The 14,886-nt window shown below is 31.1% G+C and overlaps 1 protein-coding gene across 1 annotated transcript in view; it reads left to right on the forward strand.

Annotated features, from left to right (window-relative positions):
• LOC106458498 (transmembrane protein 245-like) overlaps positions 1-5,599 on the forward strand; it is a 40,167-nt gene extending 34,568 nt beyond the window's left edge. The window contains exon 12 of the mRNA XM_013918019.2: positions 1,337-5,599. The gene's annotated coding sequence lies outside the window, so the exon portion shown is untranslated. The remainder of the gene's footprint in view (positions 1-1,336) is intronic.
• The last annotated feature ends 9,287 nt before the right edge of the window (positions 5,600-14,886 follow it).

Below are 14,886 nucleotides of genomic sequence, written 5' to 3' on the forward strand. Positions count from 1 at the left end.
AAAGTATGAAATTGAATTTTGTTCAATAAAAATCTTTCAAATGTGACTGTAGCTTTTTTTCCCCAAAAACTTTGTCTTCAAAATAAGGGTGCGTCTTATATTCCGAAAAATACGGTATATTCCTCCACAGTGTGGCATAATACATACATACATATATGTATATGTATATATATAACTATAAACCAACACTTGTAACTTTCGATAGATTATCATTAACTTTGGTAGTTTGAGTGCTTGTACAAATATGTTAAACATTTAGTGCCATTTTTGTTTCTTTATGTCAGGTGCTGATTGGGATTTTTGTAATGTAGCACTATAAACTTGGTTGGTTACTCAACATAGTACAATCTTTGTCAGAACGTTTGGTTTTGGTGTGATTCTTAAATAAATGATGGATTGATAATTTGAGTTCACTCATTATGGTTTGCTTGTAATGGTGAAGTATTCAGAATGAACCAGTTTTTATAATGGTTTTCTGTACGATGCTTGAGATGTCCTTCTTTGTAGCGCTCTTGAAAACGGAAATAGATAACGAAAGCATGTTCAAAACTACGCCCTTGAAACATTTAGTTATTGAAATAGGCAATAACTAAGTTCTTCAAGAGTTTAAATGTTCATTAAACATGTTTATCATTGTGTTCAGTGTTATACTTAAGTGTTTAAATTCGGCTAAATTTGCAAATGATTTCACAAATTCCAGTTAAATCCCGACATAGTTGTTTTTTGACATTATTATCCATACGTAAATACTAATCTGTTTAGTGAGAAGAATTTTATTTTTCGTATGATTTTATCTTAATTGCTTTTAATTTTCTGTATAACATAGTGAAACAAGCTTTAAACCATATCAAGTTATAACCTTTTTTTTAAATCTGCATCCTTCAATTATCCAGAAATATTTGTATCAAAAATTGGCCTCCCCCCTCAGTGGTTCAATGGTAAATATCTAGACTTACAACACAAAAAATTTAGTTTTGATACCTGTCCATTGTGTAGCTTTATGTTTAACAACAAACAATTCATAAACCGTAGGCTGTGATTTCTTCACTGGTATTAATTAAAGAAATTTCGGGAAGTATAACATTCTAGTTTATTATTTTCAAATAGAAAAGACTTTCATTGTTGGTATTACTACATGTTTCGATTCATAATTTGTATTGTAAACATATATATTCACAACTAATTCCATTGACACTTTTTTTTTTCTCAGAACAAACAGTCAGTGATTTACTGTTGTTCCTCTGATGATGAAGAAAGTATGTTTAATACACGTGTTTACTTGTAGTGTTCAGAGTATTTTTTTTCCACAAACTAATTGCCTGTTTCTGGTTTTTAGATAAACAAAGAACCTCCAAGTCAGTTCACAAGAGAGGTACAACTGGACTTTATCTTGACACCCTTTCTTTTTTGAGTGTAGAAATTATTGTGCATTAATAAGTGCTCATTATTGTAGTTGCATTTCTGTGAGGCAACAGATTAGTCATAATTTTGCAATGATTTCTTTTTTGACAGTTTTCAAGTGTGCAATTATTTTATGCCTTAATTATATGTGCATTTATAAAAAAAAAACTTTCATTGTCTAGTAACATGTTTGTTGTATAGTACTGTTAATAATTATGTTCACCCGTGTCATGTTTATTGATTCTGAATATTTTCTTTATTCAGTTGTATGATTATTGGTTCTAGAGTAATTCTGTGTCACATTTTATACTCATTGGTCCTTTTACTAATGCTGTTACTAAAAACATATATTTTTGATAATATTTTTTGCTAATTTCTATAGTAAACTATAACATTTTATAATCCTCCTTGCTATGACATGCTAAGGATATTGATTTGATTAATGTCCTCAGAGATTATTCTTATTTTTATTTTCGGTATACTTTTAAACATTTAAATGAGTATATTATATATATAATTGTCTTTGTATGAATTTAAAGATTGTGTAAGCTTAAATCGTGTAATTAACTACAGCTACAAGTGTTTCTCTGCTTTCCGAATATGTTACATTTCTTATTTTTGATTGCTGACTGACTTTTTTTTTCACATTATAGTCATTCACTTGGCTATGGTTGAATAATGAGAAGTAAAAATGAAGTTTCAACTGATATTGTATTGAAAAGATTAGTTTGATTTGTGTAAGTTTTTAAATTGTTATTCATTATTCACATACAAAATTGGATCCTCTTTTGTAGTAATTTAGGTAGAACAGCAAAATAAAAAATATACATTCTGAAATGAAGTACTAAATAATTTAAAGCTATTTCAAATTAAGATAAAGATATTTAAGTGTTTTTTTTTAAATAAAACCCTCGTTTGTAATGAAAATTCATCTGTCTTCATGGCTATTAATTATGTATAAAATAAACTATGGTTAATGATGGTGAAATTCAATCTGTCTTCATGGCTATTAAAAATAAACTATGGTTAATGATGGTGAAATTCAATCTGTCTTCATGGCTATTAAAATAAACTATGGTTAATGATGGTGAAATTCAATCTGTCTTCATGGCTATTAAAATAAACTATGGTTAATGATGGTGAAATTCAATAAAACATCCATTTTTCCTAGATGGTGAAGTTCACAGTGGCAAATATTTCACAATGTTTTATCAATCAATCACTGATTTATTTTGTAAAAAGTAAAATGCTAAAATTAAGGAAAACATTTTGTAATTAAACTTGTCAACACAGTAATACTCTGTATAGCACTAAACAAATCAGCTCTAAACAGGTTCATTTTAACATTACATATATAGAGATATGTAACTGAATGCATTGTTTCTTACCTGCGAATGATGTATAAATGTTTAATTTAGGTACTGATAAAGTTAACGTAAATTACTCACTATCATATAGTCATCTATGGAAAAGGCAAATTTTTATTAGCCTTCAGTCTTGTTTGGTTACAGAAAATCAAACCCCTCCTGCCATGCTCACCTGTCCCATCCTCTCTTTAGGATCTCTCAGTACATGTAGTTCTTTCTTATGTTTACGACTATATTAGTTATAACCAATAGCCTGTCAAAATTTTTTATCTATCAAATGACGTATTATATTACGTTGTTTTCTGTACAGAACTTTGTAGATCACTTCCTAAGAAAATGTTTTTTCCCATGGGAAGATATCGTGTAGATGGATGACGTTTTAACGGTTCATGTGGCATCGCTAGAAACGCCAGAAAATTTTTGATAGTTACAGGACATTGTCTGATTTTTGCATATTGTTATTGTATGTTCTTTTTGCATTATGTTAATAAATAAAAATTATTTAATGCACTACTACCATTAGTATGAAAAAGTAGTGTTCAGAGAGTTATGGATTTTAATAATTTTTTTTTCTTGTGTAAAAATAAAAACATCTCTCAAGGAGACTAGAGCTCTATATTGAATCAGCTTAAAGTGGGGTCTTCCTGTATTTTTTAACTTCATGTTATAAACTTATAGAAACCAGTTTTCATTATGATGTATAATGTATGAAGTATTTAACCTTAGTCAGCGATGCTTTCTCCTCATTGTCAGTACTAATGAGGAAAACATTTATAGTTCAGCAAAAAGATTCATAAATAAGGATTGCATTCATTGTTGTTTAACCAGATGTTAGCCTTCATCTTTTTTGTGACTTGATATTTTAATCTAAGCATAATAAATTTTTTTTTTTAACAATTACATATTTTACTTGATGTGCTAACATTGTAATGTTATCATGTCATTATTCATAGCTTCATTTAGTTTTGATCACGTATATAAAACGTTTGGTTTAGTGCCCTTGCTACAATTGCTTCTTTACACAAGTAACTATTGCATAGAATGCTTTCCTGGATACTAAATGTATACAGATATAAATTTCAATAAAACTTCTCTTATTTTTGTCACAGATCTTTTTTGCTGGATGTACAATTTTTTTTCTGTAGTAAAAAAAAAAAAAGACTTATTTTTTTTATATTTTTACTGTGCATAAATATTCATTGTAAGTTTTACTTTTTATTGTTTTCATTTATATGTCCAAAAATTTCAGTGTAGATGAAACTGTTAATTAAAAATAATGATTTTTCTTTTGAAAGTTATGAAAGCAAAAAAAAAAGAAATAACAAATGTTAGGCCTAAGTAATAAGCCACCAGCTTGGTTACTCAATGATACAGACTAATTTACTCAGTTAACTTATTTTCATTACAATTTCAAGTTATTATTGTAAAAAAGGTTATTTTTCATAAACCTAATGATGATCTGTGACAAGTGTGAAAGTTTTCAAGTTTTCCGTCCTCTTTCAGTCAGCTTAAAAAAATTATAATTTTTGCTATTGACAAATAATATTATAGTAATCATTGTAGTGAAAATCCTGATTGAAAGTTATCTGAATATTTTTGTAATGAACTGTTTAGACTATGAACAAAGAACAAAATGATGTTTCCGTAATTTGTTTTTATACTTAGTAGTATTTATTCTTGCCTTTTTAATAATAAACTAATTTGTTTTTGACATTTTTCCTAATGTACTAAAGAATATGAAACAAATTTCAAAATATTAAATTTTTTTGGTGGCTGATGTACTTAATTTTAATCAGCACACATTTAAGAAACTATTTTTACTTCACTAACTACAATTTTATTTTAACTAAAAACCTAATTTTTAGTAATCCTTATCTGTACAACCATAATGATTTTGTTTAAATGTGTTTGCAATGTTTTACAGATTGTTAAAGATGGCTTTTGTCAGTGGCTTTTCTTATTAAATATGAAGTGTTATTGCTTTCAAATTGTCAAGCATTTTTCAAAGTATGTTTTTGGATGTGTATTGTTTATTGTTAATTAATGTACTTGAGAATACAATACTGATAAATTTTGCAATATTTTATATATATTTTCACACACTATCAGTTGTTTCAGTTGTGATTGGCAGAGTTCTTTAGGTGCTGTAGTGGTGCTTTAGATAAACATTACCTCATTCAATCTGGTATTGAAACCTTATTTACAAGCTAAAGCTTTAAGCTGATTAGTATGAATTTTTTTACGTTTTGAACATCGTTTCTGATTTGTGTCATGTGTTAGTGGTATTAATATAAAATTACCAGAACTGAATCAATATCATTAATCTTTCTATTATTGGAGCCTAATGTAAAGAAAGTAATAAAAAAAAATCTTAGAAATGGTTCCAATAAGAAGATTAATTACAACTTGAAGAAAAATGTTATAAAATAAAATAAAAAATGTTATAAAATAATAATGCGACACATCAAGAAATATAAATGACAGTTTTTAAATTGTTGGTTTTAAATTTTCTCAATGAAATTTTAATCTTTGGCTACTTATGTATTTCCTCTTCTCGTTGAAATTTTTCACATATTTTTGTAGAATGTTCGATTATAGAAATCGTACTCCAGTTTTATTATTATACTGGAACATTTAACTTTCCTCAAACATGTAATTAGTGGAGTGTCATCTGGATGGGAAAGCTATTACAATACATATGTGTTTATTCTTCAACTTATGTTTCTGTGTATATTTGTTCATGAAAATAGTCATGTTTTCAAATAGTCTGTAATTGTATTTGCTTTGATAGCTTGAATATATAAGGAATAAAAATGTTATTAAATAATATATATATATACAGTCCGATTCGTTTATTTTAAGATACATTCAAAACTATTCTGAAAGTATTTTATATATTTTTTGCATTCTTTTATGTAAATAATAATATTTCTTACATTTGAGTCATCTGTATGCAAATCATGCTGGTTTTTCTTAATTATATACAATGATATGTTAATTTATAATGTATTTTTAAAACAAATATGCAGATCCATCACACACACACACATATATATATTTGTTAGATTTGCATATTGTGTGAATATGTTTTATAAAAATGCAGTTGAGTGTATCTTCATTACTTTTATTTATTGCAGATGTTCTGAAACATGTGATAATTACAAAATTCATTAGTTAAGTCACTGCACAAAGTTTATGAGAAATTGAAAGACTGCCTAGTATGTTCCAATAAAGTAGTCCCCAATAAAGTATTTTAACTTAATGATCATCTTGGCACTTAGGTCAGTTTCAAGAATTAAAAAATCGTTATTTAATTAAAAGCTAACCATCTCTCCAAGTACACGTGAATATGATTAAACCTTTTAGAATAATAAGGCATTAGTAATTGGATTAATATGATATAAAATATATTAGTTTGATACTTTCCCAGAACCAACATCCGGAAGAGCTGTTGTATTTTTGTTTGGACTGATTGCAAGTAAAATTTATGACAAGAACATATCCTATATGTAAAACGAAACGCAAATTGAATAATTGTAATGGATTATCTTTGTTGTTTGAATTAACCATAATAAGGTGATCATGGACTTAATACGTTAAAAATAATTATAATTTCCAGATAGTCTAGTAAAAGGAAAAATACCGATCATGTTACAGCTGACAACCTTCGGATCGGGAAAAGAACGTTAACTGTATAGGTTACTTCAGCTTACAGGGGGCAAGAATTATCTTAACAGTTTTGGTCACTTTAGCTTATAGGTGCAAAATTTTCTTAACTGTTTATGTCACTTCAGCTTGAAAGGGCAAGAACTATCATAACTGTATAGGTCAGATCAACTTACGTGGGCATAAACTATCTTAACCGTGTAGGTCACTTCAGCTTACAGAGACCAAATTTTCTTAGCTATATAGGTCACATCAGTTTACAAATACAAAAACTACCTTAACTGTATAAGTCACTTCGTTTCACAAGAGCAAAAACTACCTTAACTGTATAAGTCACTTCGTTTCACAAGGGCAACAACTACCTTAACTGTACAAGTCACTTCGTTTCACAAGGGCAAAAACTACCTTAACTGTATAAGTCACTTCGTTTCACAAGGGCAAAACTACCTTAACTGTACAAGTCACTTCATCTCATAAGGGCAAAACCAAAATGCTCGCGTTGCCACAGTCTCTAATGTATCCGTTTAAACAACGCGCACGTTACCTGTCCCCGGGTAAAAATCGACTAGAGTATTGGTGACCAGAATCACGCGATTAGCTTGGAATTGGCGCGAACTCCAATTTCTGAAGAAGGTACACAGTCTGATAAAAAGAGAGCTTTAGGTAGAATTAGAAAACATAGGTTTAATGAATTACCTATTACGTTGTGTGTTTAGTGGACCAAAATTTGTTAAGTTGATAGAGTTGAGTCCTTCTTGTTTTATACGTAAATATATATGTACTAGGATTACCAGACGTCCCGATTTTAAACATATACAGTTTAAAATTAAAGATAACAAACGGACTGTGTTGGTCTAAATAGGCTGTTCAACCCACGAAACTAATCTTAAAGACAAAAGTTAAAAATAGACCCCCATAATTTAAATATTCATGAACTTGAAGCATGCCCTTAAAGTTAAACCCTTCAAATTTACTGCATAGGAGGAAGAGGTCATATACACTTGACCCTCCCAGGTCTATGAGACCTCAACACCGATGATGAGAAAATGCGAAAAAAATTGATAAAAAATGGGAGGAAGAGGGCAACGCTGAACTTGACCCTCCCTGGTCTAAAATATGGATCGAATCCCAATGGAGAAGAAAGACTGATAAAAAACAAAGACAATGGGAGACAATGTCTATTGTGATGACTTCATCACAGTCCACAGACTGATAATGTACCAGGATATAGATCCCTATTGAAATTTTATTCAGAATGTTAGCATTTAAATTTAATTCAGAAATTTAAGTTTAATTTTAAGTTATAAATTTATTAAAATCAAGTTTGAATGTAAAATTAGTTTAAAAATTAAATTTTAATTTAAAACAAATCCTGATTAAAATGTTTATTCTTGGCCAGGAGCTGATGTCAATAGCAGTGTGAACACCAGTTACCACCATTTACAGCTGCTGAAAGCTCGCCATTTCTTCTCTTTGTTAGATCAAAACTGATCGTTAATATGTCCAAAAATATGCCACAAAGATCACTTCATTTCACTCACTTTGTCCCTCAACTCTCGGGGTCGTTGGGGCACCACTGACGACTTTTCAACCAGATCTCTTCATGTTTCCCGGTTTTCCACCGCCCTCTGGGAGTTGACGAACTCCAGGTCTGTCCACTCTTTGATGTTGTCTTCCCACCTCTTCTTCTGTCTGCCTCTTCTTCTTTTCCCTCTCACGGTGCCTTGCAAGATGGTCTTTGCCAAGCCAGATGACCGTGAGACGTGACCATACCACTTCAGTTTGCGTTTTTTTTTTTTTTACAGTGGTCAAGATACCTTCGTATGGTCTGATAGCTTGTTGAATCTTCTTGCTGACCTCTTCATTGGTAACACGGTCTTTATATGAGATGCGCAAGATTTTTTTGTAGCAACTCATTTTCATGGCGTTTTATTGAAAGTGTTAGAATGACGATCTTTGATACGATTCGTGTCCGAGATCTGGGGACAATTTGTTGACTAAAATCTGAGAAATTGAAGATTATTTTCTGATTAAAATAAATGAAAAACTCCTCGTTATCGGCATTCAATCGGCGGCTTATCTTTTGCACGCCTGCCTGGTTATCCTTCCGAATAATGTTTAAATTTAATTAAAAATTTAGTTTAGAATTTCAAAATAATATTTCATTTTAGGAAGCGTCTCCTCTTACTTCTTCAGAATTGAAAATTAATGTGTTAATTGACGATGACTATTTTCTCCGGCCCGGCATGGCCAGGTGGTTAGGACGCTCGACTCGCAATCTGAGGGTCGCGGGTTCTAATCCCCATCCCACCAAACATCCTTGCCCTTTCAGCCGCGGGGGCGTTATAATGTGACGGTCAATGCCACTATTCGTTGGTAAAAGAGTAGCCCAAGAGTTGGCGGAGGGTGGTGATGACTAGTTGCCTTCTCTCTAGTCTTACACTGCTAAATTAGGGACGGCTAAATCAGATAGCCCTCGTGTAGCTTTGCGCGAAATTAAAAAACAAACAATATTTTCTCCTTTTTTTGTGATAGTAAACTCTTAACAAGACTGCAGGTCCTGCTCTGGTTTAATTAAAAGAGTCTCTCAAAAACAGAATATGCATATATGTACATGCTAATACATGAGAATATTTTGTATCAAATTATCTCATATATTAGTTATAGCAAGATGTAGATAAGCTAGATGCATGCGGTACTGGTAATCATTATTCACAAATTAGAAGTTATTTCTACAGCCACTACACGTATTTAACAAAGTAGTTATCTACAGTGATGAGTAAATTTATTCAACTCATGAACTGTTTTAGGAACATATTATAATGATGTGACTGTAGAAATTTCTTTTTTATGGAAGATATTCCATAATGAAGGAATATTCAGCAGGTGATATGTGAATACTATTAACCTCACTCTTCATCTTAAGATGGTATAGTGAATTATTTGCTTTATAGATAATACTATATTAGTAGACCAAAATGCCGGGTGGGAAGACTACTTTCAAAATCCAGAGATTGGTGCAAGCCCAGCAACAAACAGTATACAGCATACTGTAGCCTCTGCAGCTGCCAGTTGAGTGTGGATACTGCCGAAATGCCTCGTTACTTCAGCATACAAATAATAAAGGCCTTAAAATCAAAATGTATATGTTTACTGCTAAACCAATAGCATCTACTGTCGAACTTGAAGAAATAAGATTGAAACTTTATGTTTCGTCAAAGTGGAAATATGCAAATATTTGTATACTATAAAATTATTTAGACTCATCTGATTTTGTGGTAAAATCCTGGGATGTGATGGCTGTAAGGGGTGGTAGAAGCCATTTATTTCATTGATGTTAAACTTACTGTTGCTTTTGTTATTTGTACGTATATATGCCCAAAATATGCACACGCAACCATAGACTATTTATCTAACATTCTGAATTGCGACATTTGACTCGCCTAAACCTCCGATATTTCATAGAAAAAGAATTCCTATATTTTTGGCGCCAAAAAGTGCTGGAAAATCTGCACTCATCATACAGGGGCAAAAACTACCTTAACTATATAGACGAAATCAGTTTACAGAGGCAAGAATTATCTTAATCGTGTTGGCAACATCAGTTTATACTTTATAGGAACAAAAACTATCTTAACTGTATAGGCGACATCAGTTTACAGGGGCAAGAATTATCTTAATCGTGTAGGTAACATCAGTTTACAGAGGCAAAAATTATCTTAACTGTATAGGCGATATCAGTTTACAGGGACAAAATCTATCTTAATTGTATAGGTCACATCAGTTTACAGGGGCAGAATCTATCTTAATTGTATAGGTCACATCAGCTTATAGTTGCGAAAAATATTTTAAAAGTCTCCACCAATTATTTGAAATGAGAAGTACCGAGAGGTGGGTATAAATAAAAGGTATACCAAATCATTTTCCTTATCGAAAGTCAAATAAAGCTCTATTGGTTTATTATCTTCTTAACACCAACTTAGCTAAACTGGTATAGCTAGAGATGCTGTTATTGTATATTTTAGCGCAAGGATACGAAATGAGCTGGTTTCTCTGACTATCGCGGAGAATCGAACGCTGGATTTAGCGCAGTAAGTTTGCAAATGTATCATTGACCCAGTATGATCGAAGGTGATATTAATAAATGTATTCTATGCGATGCCACGTATTAAGTCGGTAGATAAATGGAAATTTGATGGCTAAGAGTTATCGATGCTCAAAATTTATGCTAAAATAGTTTATTCTTTAGTAAATTAAAAAATTAAATCGTGCACACAAACGTCTTATATATCTCTAAGAGTGCACTAGCACTCTGTATAGAGGAATGCAATGGGGAAAAAATGGCCGCCACAATTGCAAGTCTAAATCAAGGGTATATAATATTAAGATTTTTTTGCAGTAATGGGATGCGAACCAAGAACTCGTGGATCCATAATCTGGCAAGCTAACCGCTAGACGAAGCCCGGCTCACGAAAGTAGCCACGAGATGATTACTTTGGAAAATGCCAGTGTATCAAGTTCCCTGTTTAACCTTATTGTGAAAGAAGAATGAAGACGGTTTCAATACTCACAGTCTCCAAATCTACCTCAGCCAGTGACTGTTGTATGGGAACAAACGAAATTTTCGTTCTGTTCAGACGGCCATACAGAGTTAATGTGGTATTCGTTATCTCTATATATAAAGTACAAAAATCTGTATGTGTGTCTGTCTGTTTGTCCCTTATCTAACTACTTCTAGGTCAATCTCAACCAAGCTTTTTGGGATGATAGTTTGGTACAAGAGGGATTTTAATGGGTGGTTCACAACCCCTCCACCCCCATTATTGCTGTTATTAAGCATTTATTATCTTTGACGTAAGTTAGCGTTAACTACATTCATAGATGGCGCCACGTCCGTATAGAGAAAAATCTATTAAATTTTCTATAACAAAACATATACGCAGTTTTTTTTTGGGGGGGGGCACACAAACGTCTTGTATATCTTCAAGAGTGCGCTAGCACTCTCTATGGAGAAATGCAATGAAAAAATGGCCACCACTAATGCAATAATACATAAACTCACCTGAAGCTTCTACTCTTATAGCCACCATAACGCTGATATGAGGAGCAGTTTCCTCAGTTATACCCCTTCCTACTTTGACCCGTGACCTTTCAACTTCGGCCCACAAGACACTTCTGTGGCCAATGACCATCTATTAATTAATCACGTGAAACACTATGGAACGACATTAAGAACTGGGTGTTGAAAGAGGGTAACAAAAAGCATCTGTACCGCCACAACTTTTGCAGCTACCTTTTCCTACAATGTCACCCTGACCAACGTCCAGTGTATACCATGTTTTAAGTATATATACACAGTGGGCTCTTAAAGCTCTGGTGAGGTAATAATGAATACTGTAATAAATCGTTATATTATAAATAAATTCTGTGAAAGTTAGGATTTTTTCTGTTATATATCATAGCATCCACCCACACATTTTTTTTAAATTCATAACCCGGGTACCTCAGCTTGTCATATGTGAATTTGAAGTATCAAGTTGTAACTACAAATCCATTATTAAAACAAGTCATTGGAAAAGCATATTTTTACACCAATAGTTATAAAACCATTACATTATAAGCTTTTTGCTAACTAATCCTTCATTTAGTTTGTGAACAGTCTCCTCATACATTTAAAATATCTTTCCAAAAGTTGATATAAAAACAATAATTACTAATTATTGTGTTTTGGCACTTGTGTAGAAAGTTCAAATCATAAATAATGTTCAACGTTAAAACAGGTACACAATTAAAAACATTTTATTTAGGCCTATCTATGGCCTTCGAAAAGTTGACGACTCTACAAGTTACAACGTCATCCTCATGAGTGAATTACAAGACAATGATAAAGTATTTATAACTTTTTAGTAGGTCATGTGACCTGTATGCTATTTTACATAAATTCACGCTAAACCATTCAAAGGAGATCAATCCACATTCTTGCAGAAATATTCGCCATACCTTCATCTCTATTTAATACAAACAAATCTGGGTAAAGTGATAGCTGATAATTCTAAAAATATAATTAGAACTGAATGTTATAAACTTGTAAGTAATTTTAACCCAGTAATGAAAAAACAAAATGAAGATATAAAGGCTGTTAAATCATTAAGAGAAAATAAAAATATTGTTATTTGTAAAGCTGATAAAGGAGGGCAAATTGTAGTACTTAATAAATGTGACTACCTTAAGGGGGTAGAAGATATGTTAGAGACAAGTACATATAAAAAAGTTAAGAATAACCCTACTAATAAGTATCACGAACTTGTAAAAACAAGCGTTAAAAACTGTTTAACTTTAACAGACGTAAAGACGAAATGATTAATTCCAGCTAGTTTTATTACTCCGAGATTTTATGTATTTCCAAGAGTACATAAAATTAATAACAGTTTTCCACCAATAGTATCAAGTATAGGTACTTCATCGTATCAAATAGATAAGAATATAGCCCAGAAGTGTTCGTTTTTGAGAAATAAAAGTTAATATACAGTTAAAAATGCTTTAGAATTTGTAGAGAAAATAAAAAATGTAAGCTTAAATAAGGAAGATTTGTTAGTATCATTTGATGTAGTATCCCTATTTACAAAAGTTTTAGTAGAAGATGCAATTAAATGTTTTGAAATTTTTTTTTTTAGAAAATAAAATTTCAGCAGTTGAAACTATAGATATAGTTAATTTAACTAAAGTATGTGTTACGAATCCATTTTTCAAGTTAACAATAATTTCTATAAACAAAATTAAGGGTTAGCAATGGGATCACCACTCTCACCATTATTGTGTGATTTATATATGGATGTATTTGAAACTAAAGCCATAAATAATGCAAAATGTAAACTTGATATTTGGATAAGGTATGTAGATGACACATTCTTGGTGTGGAAATATGGTAATAAGGCATTAACAGAGTTTGCTTACTATTTGAACAGCATTGAACCATCCATAGAATTTACGTTTGAAATTGAGTAAAATAATAGCTTGCCTTTTCTAGATGTATTGATGAAAAGGAATGTACAAGGTAATTTAGAAACATCAGTTTCCCGGAAACCTTTTTCTGTTTTTATCATGTCATACTAGGTCATAAAAACTGTCTGCGTTTTAGAATTATGTTAACAGAGCTTTGAAGATATGTACTAACCAGAAGGATTTAAAAAACGAATTGTTATTAATTAAATATATAGCAGTCGAAAGAGGTTTTAACCCGAATATTATAGATAGGGCAGTTACGAAATTTACTAATGCTACAATAATTGATCCAGTTAGTACTTTAAAACCTAGTTATGAAAAAAATCAGAAAGGAAGGCTTAATTTTACCATATGTTCCAGGTTTAACTACTAGTTTATTTAAAGTGTTTAAAAAACAACAGATATTCTACCCTACATTTAAACCGATAAATAAGATGAATCAAATGTTAGGTACTACGAAAGACGAAATACAGTTAACTGAAAAAACTGGAATATATAAAATAGAATGTGAATGTGGAAGTATTTATATTGGTCAGACAAAACATAATTTAAAATACCGTTTAAATGAGCATAAAGGATATGCAAGAAATAAAAAACTTAAAATTCATCCATAGCAGAACATGTACAGAAAACACAACACACAGTATTATGGGAAAAAAACTGTAATATTAGCTCAACCAAAAAGTATAAGAGCTAATAATATTCGTGAATCATTAGAAATAATAAAACATAAAAAAAAAGATCATGTAGTATTAAGTAAAGATGAAGGTATGGGGGAATATTTCTGCGAGAATGTGGATTGATCTCCTTTGAATGGTTTAGCGTGAATTTATGTAAAATAGCATACAGGTCACATGACCTACTAAAACATTATAAATACTTTATCATAGTCTTGTAATTCGTTCGTGAGGATGATGCTGAAACATCGAAACATGTAGAGTTGTCAACTTTTTGAAGGCCATAGATAGGCCTAAATAAAATGTTTTTAATTGTGTATCTGTTTAACGTTGAATATTATTTATGATTTGAACAATAATTACATTTAATATTTAACTGTTTCTAAACATAATCCAATCATAGCTTTTTATTCAATGAATAGCTAAAATACACCAGTTTCTGTGCAGAAATAAACGTTTTAAAAATGTATTTAATACATAACTATTGATCGTACTTCCTCATTCCATTTCTAATTATTGATAAATACTTCTTCGCTATGCGATCTCATCTTCCTTCCAACATAAATAAAAATTATTTAACCTTTTCGTTATACCAAAGTAGGGTGTTGGCATACATAGTTAGAGACAAAGTTAGTCTTCGATAAAGATATTGTTACGTCTCCGTTTGTTTAACCTTTTCATTATACCAAAGTAGGGTGTTGGCATACATAGTTAGAGACAAAGTTAGTTTTCGATAAAGATATTGTTACGTCTCCGTTTGTTTAACCTTTTCA

This window comes from Limulus polyphemus, unplaced genomic scaffold (genome assembly GCF_000517525.1).
Source record: "Limulus polyphemus unplaced genomic scaffold, Limulus_polyphemus-2.1.2 Scaffold477, whole genome shotgun sequence".
Classification (NCBI taxonomy): domain Eukaryota; kingdom Metazoa; phylum Arthropoda; class Merostomata; order Xiphosura; family Limulidae; genus Limulus; species Limulus polyphemus.